At 41.9% G+C, this 5,808-nt stretch overlaps 1 pseudogene; it reads left to right on the top strand.

The window, feature by feature from the left end:
* The first annotated feature begins 4,527 nt into the window (after positions 1 to 4,527).
* On the top strand, positions 4,528 to 5,028 carry LOC147462063 (chlorophyll a-b binding protein CP24 10A, chloroplastic pseudogene; annotated as a pseudogene).
* Positions 5,029 to 5,808: the final 780 nt, after the last annotated feature.

The raw sequence follows: 5,808 nt of genomic DNA, 5'->3' as shown, positions 1-5,808 counted from the left end.
TCGTGCATGCCATAACAATTCCATTCATGTTCTCATTTTATTGGTTGCTCGATGGATGGCAATCAAGGCTAAACAACCAAAGATAAACAAGCTCTGATGATGAGATACTTAAAAGCACAAGTGATTGGTCACAAATGGTGTCTCTGTGTGCATGATAGAGTGAAACAAGAGGAGGGCTCAAGGACATCTCTATGTGTGTGATAGAGTGGAACAAGAGGAGGGCTTGAACCAACATTCCATCTGCAAAATCACATCCATGCTACACACTATGGACAATTTATTTTAAGATTGACAAGCAACCTTCCTCCATCTTTAAGTGCCATGGCATATTATTTAGATCGACATATAGTTGTGTAGAACTGCTTTGAAAAAGTAAATTTTGGATATCCGTCCAAAAATATGTGCTTAAAATGTAGGCTTCTATGGGTCTCGAACACTTCAAACCATTATATTTGTATGCGTCATGGTATTTGATGTTGATATCTTGATCCATGCAGTATTAATCACACATTCTCCAATGGTGAATGTGTGTCCCATAGAAGTGATATAGCACATCCAAATTGCTCATGGAGGATGGTAAAAATGTTCAAGGTTCAAGCGTGAGGGCACCACACGTAGCTAAAACCATTGTAGATAATTAGGCCATAACTATCAATTCTTGTCTTAAGCTAGTATCCTTGTTCTATGCTATATGAACACTAGCCCTTATGGCAAGCGGGGATCACGAACCCCTTACTTCCCCTCTTTAAGGACATGGTGCAACTCCATTGCCTTGAACATGGACATAACCCTAGTATCTGTCCATAATGTGTGTCTTGTTATGCGGCCAAGTGTAAACAATAAGTCATTACTTTCTTTCATTACCAACTATTTTATGTTTTTAATGCTATACAATTTTTTAATGCTACTTGTTATTCCAAGTGTAAATAATAAGCCATTACTTTCTTTCATTACCAACTATTTTATGTTTTTAATGCTACACAAATTAGGATTGGTTGCATTTAAGAAGCTTGAAATAGTACTCTATGTTGTTTTGGAGGAATCATCATTAAGGAAACCGACCCTTTCCTTGTCAACTTTGGGTCAAGGGATATCCAACATAGCACTTAAATCCACAACTTTAATCCTCAAAAGTTTCCTAAGCATATCTAGTCAACCATATAGATTAGCATGTCTCTTACAACGCAAAGCCAAGAGTTAACATATGAAGCTTATGCTTTTTTGCTTAGCAGCTCTCTTACAATGGAAAGCCCAAAAAGACGAAGCTGATAAGGGCATGTCAACTTAGTTTAATAGTAAGCCTTGACAGGTTCTGACTACGGCAAGTGCAGAGGCTCGTATCATCACGGGCAGCAGCAAGTAGTGAGAGGGAGAGCCAGGCATGGAAAGGAGAGAGAAAAAGATAGTTGATCGGCAATGGATCGGCATAGTTTGAAAATTATGCCTTTTTAAGCATCACACAATTCTGCCGGTGGAAAGTTATCTGTTGTCACAGATGGTCACGTGATGTAAGTGGGAACTAAGCCTCACGTGACCATAGCATAAACTCTTAGAAAGAAGGCCGCTTGCAATTCTAAAAAATATTCCAAGATACCTTAACACAAGCTTTCGACCATGGTAAGGGTCATAGACATAAATCTGATACCCATTACTCTCCATATGTAGAACAATTATAGCTTACAATGGACAATATGGTGGATCTAGGGTTTAGTGCAAAGATTGGAAAAGGTCCACATAAAGAATTTTTTGGGTTTAAAATTTTTTTTGGGTTTCATTTTGTCAAGGGTTGTTTTGGTCATCTGAACTCACTCAATACCAATTGATTTGAAGATTTCAAAAAACCGGTCATGCGGACCCCACATTGACTTCATTGTGATGCGAACAGTATTTTCAGTTTGGCTTGGCAAATAGAGCTCAAAAAATACCTAGGTTTACTGCACTCAAAATTTGACATTTACCTTCAAAAAAATAAATTGTAGAGGTGGAAAAAGCCTCTAAAATTCAGGCAAAAAAATCTTGTTTCACTCTTAAAGGTTTACCAAGTTTTTCTAAAAATATCTATTTTGAGCCTTGTTGGCAAAACAATGGTGGGTTAGAGAACCCTTACATCACAAGATTATAAGCGGTGAATTTTGAAGAGCACAAGGCGGTTACTTTTGAAATCCATGGTGAGAGTAGGGAGGTACCATCTGTTTATATTATTTCATAAGATGGAATCCTTTAAAGATGCCTCCTAGAGGGTGTGAGGAGGGAGGGAGGGTGAGGGAAAGGGACCTCGTCTAGTTCATAGGAAGTCAAGGTGGGAATTAGGAGCCAAGCAAGCATGAATGGAAGGGTGTGGAGGCAAGGAGGGAGGCGGAGGTGTAGGCGCAAGCCCATGAATGTAAGGAAGATGCTAGACTCCTCATCTGTATAGGCGACAGTTGCATCAAGCACCTCCACTCGTCCCAGTCATAAAAGCAATCCGAGAAGTGTGAGCTGCCAAGGGAAGAGTTCAAAACTTGAGAAGGCATTTTAATAAACGATTGCGTAAAGCCATCAATACTCCTTCCTTGTTAGAGTATGTCTAGAATCTACTGGATATATGAATATATATAGAGATTTACCAATATGTCAATATTCTCCTCTAAATCTACTCAAAAATAGCATAGACAGTCCAGTCCCTCTCTGTGTTTGGGAGTGGGTGGTCTCCCTCTCCCTCTCTCTCTCTCTTTCTCTCTCTCTCTCTCTCTCTCTCTCTCTCTCTCTCTCTCTCTCTCTCTCTCTCTCTCTCTCTCTCTCTCTCTCTCTCTCTCTCTCTCTCTCTCTCTCTCTCTCTCTCTCATTCTCTCTTTGGCTCATGCACCTGGCATGTAATCATGGGAGGAGAAGGCTCTTTGTTCACCTGTGAGGGAAGTTGGGGGGGCACTAGCAAGTTGAGGGTGATTACTAGTTAGCAGCCTCATACTGGTGAGAGATTAGTAGGGCACTGCAACAGTTAGGGAGGGGAGCAAAGGGCCCATGGGGACTCTAGAGGCACACAAGAGAGGTGCCAAAAGGGGGGAGAGGGGAATATTTATTAGTAATGCGTGCCAGTAGAACCCTTTGTATAAAAATGATATTTGCATCCAAAAAAGTACCTACTTCATGTAGAAATGCACGATAGTGTACGGACGTGGAGGCATGTATTGTGCAGTGAGGGCCAAAGCAAAGAACTCGATCTCAAGGCATTTTAATAAGCAATTGTGTAAAGCCCTCAATACTCCTTCCTTCTTAGAATCCGTCTAACATCTGCTGGATATATGAATATATAGAGAGAGTTACCGGGAGAACTTTTTGTATAAAAGGTCATTGAGGGTGCATCCAAAGAATTACATGCTCCCTGTAGCAATGCACGCCGATGTGTGGTTGTGGAGACATGTATTGTGTAGGGAGGGCCAGGGCAGAGAAACTCGATCGCCATGAAGAGATTGGTATTCCAAACTAAACGATGGTACACATTTGGAATTAGAGCATTTCTTTCCTTCTCTTTTGGTAATGGACAACTCTTGCATTGTCATCGTGACATCAGTAAGCCCCCCCCCCCCCCCCCCCCTCTCTCTCTCTCTCTCTCTCTCTCTCTCTCTCTCTCTCTCTCTCTCTCTCTCTCTCTCTCTCTCTCTCTCATACACAACCCCCATGCCAAAGGCACAGAGCACGTAAAGAGAGAGATTAGTCATCAATAAGAGTTGATTTCTCCCTCGCTCAAGTACACATGGGCACATAGACTCATAGACTCACATATCACTATAGAGACTAATCTCTCTCTTTACGTGCTATGTGCCTTTGGCTGTGTGGGCATGGGGGTTGTGTATGAGAGAGAGAGAGAGAGAGAGAGAGAGAGAGAGAGAGAGAGATCAGCTTTGAGCTCCCTATCCAGTTATTCTTTGAGCTCCCTATAGAGTTATTCTATGTTATCCTACCCATGGTGTTGTAGCTCTTGATGGGATAATACACATCTTGGATATCTGCTTATTAGTGACCACTAACATATGGGTTATGAATGTCCAAACCATCATTCATACCTTCTCACATAGCAGTTTGATTGTGAATGCCCATGCTGTGAGTGCATTGTATAAAAAAAATCCCATTTGAGGCCTTTTTTGTGCCTCAGTTGTGTTCTATGTGAATGTTAGCAAGATTTGGTTTTGAATATTGTGTTGATAATACAACCAACCTACCTAAAAATCTTGTCAGATGAAAGTTTAGCTATATTTAAATCTAGAACTCGAGTCTTATTGTTTGGAACGAGGTTGCTCTTTTTTTTTTAAGAGAGAGCGGGGGGGGGGGGGGGGGGGGGGGGGGGGGGGGGGGGGGGGGGGGGGGGGGGGGGGGGGGTTCTTTAGCACAAACGTGAAGGTAGAGATAGGGGTCTATGTTGCCCAACGAGGAGGGGATTTAGAGAGAGAGAAAGAGAAAGAGAAAGAAAGAGAGAGAGAGAGAGAGGATTTTATTCGGAGGTGAAAGAGTGAGGAAAGCTAGCTGGCAAGATCCCCTTTGTGTGTAGCTATGGTGTCCGTTGTATCAAGCTCTTCATCCATCTCCTTTTTGCACAATGTTGCCATGTGCCCATCCTCTTCACGAGTAGCTTTTTCCTTGAAGTCTTGCCCCTCCCTCTCCTTTGCCCCCTACAATGGATCTCGCCTTATGTGCATGGTCATCAAGAAGGTCTTTACTCGGTCCTCCTCGAGAAGAAGTCGTGGCTTCCTGGGGTTGGGGGAGGTGGCAACCTTGTAGGTCCTGAATGGATTGACGGATCGCTTCTCGATGACTATGGCTTTGATCCCCTCCAACTTGGAAAGGATACAGCAGCCAGAAGTGGTGGGAATCTTTGTGGGGCAAGTATGGAGTGGAATCCCCTGGTTCCAAATTGGAGCTCAACCCATAGGAGTTGCTCCATTCTCTTTTGGAACATTTATGGGTACTCAACTGTTGTTGATGCGATGGGTTGAGAGCAAGAGATGGGTTGACTTCTTTGACATTGGCTCCCAATCTTTGCTCGGGTTTTAATTTGCTCATAAAATCTTGCTCGGGCTATGGTAAGACTCATTGTTTTGAGGATTTGTGTGCCTTGGAAGAAAAGTAGGATATATGTGCTTACATCCACTATCCTAACATTTTTGTAAATGATATGAGAACTTTGTAGAAGCTTTGTTGTGCCATCACATTGAGCTATTTGGAAGAGATAGAAGCATCCTAGAGAAATTGCATGGATTGCAAAAGGCCAGCTCAATATTTGTTGGGAGACCGGGAGGACGAATGAATAATCTATTCAGTTTTCCTCACACACACACACACACACACACACACACACACACACACACACACACCCATCTTTCTCTCACCATCACTCCCAATACCCAAGCACACACAATTAGACAAGGACACCATACACATGCACACACATAGAATAGAGTTGATAGTGATATCTTGTAAGAGAAGGAGATGTAGGTACAATTTTTACACACATAGCTCAGCATAGGAGTTGAGAGAGGAGAATCTTGCACAAAAATGGCCTAAAATTGTAGCTTTCAAACTCCACGACACACCTCTTGTAGAGTTGACTATTTAATTTTTATTATTAACCTATTTTTTATGCCAATTATTTGAGGTATCTCTTTACTTTTTAGTCCATGAGTGGTGGCTATCACTTATTGCATGACCCTTTATAGGGTGGGTTCTCACTAAATATATACAAAGAAACTATATTGGCTTATTGACAAAAATAACTATAACATTGGGTAAATATAAATAGTGGAGAGATATTATTTGGCACTTTCTCCTCTGTTC

The sequence above is a fragment of the Adiantum capillus-veneris genome, chromosome 3 (genome assembly GCF_014529385.1).
Source record: "Adiantum capillus-veneris isolate H3 chromosome 3, ASM1452938v2, whole genome shotgun sequence".
Taxonomy (NCBI): Eukaryota; Viridiplantae; Streptophyta; class Polypodiopsida; order Polypodiales; family Pteridaceae; genus Adiantum; species Adiantum capillus-veneris.
This window is presented reverse-complemented; position numbering and strand designations above follow the sequence as displayed.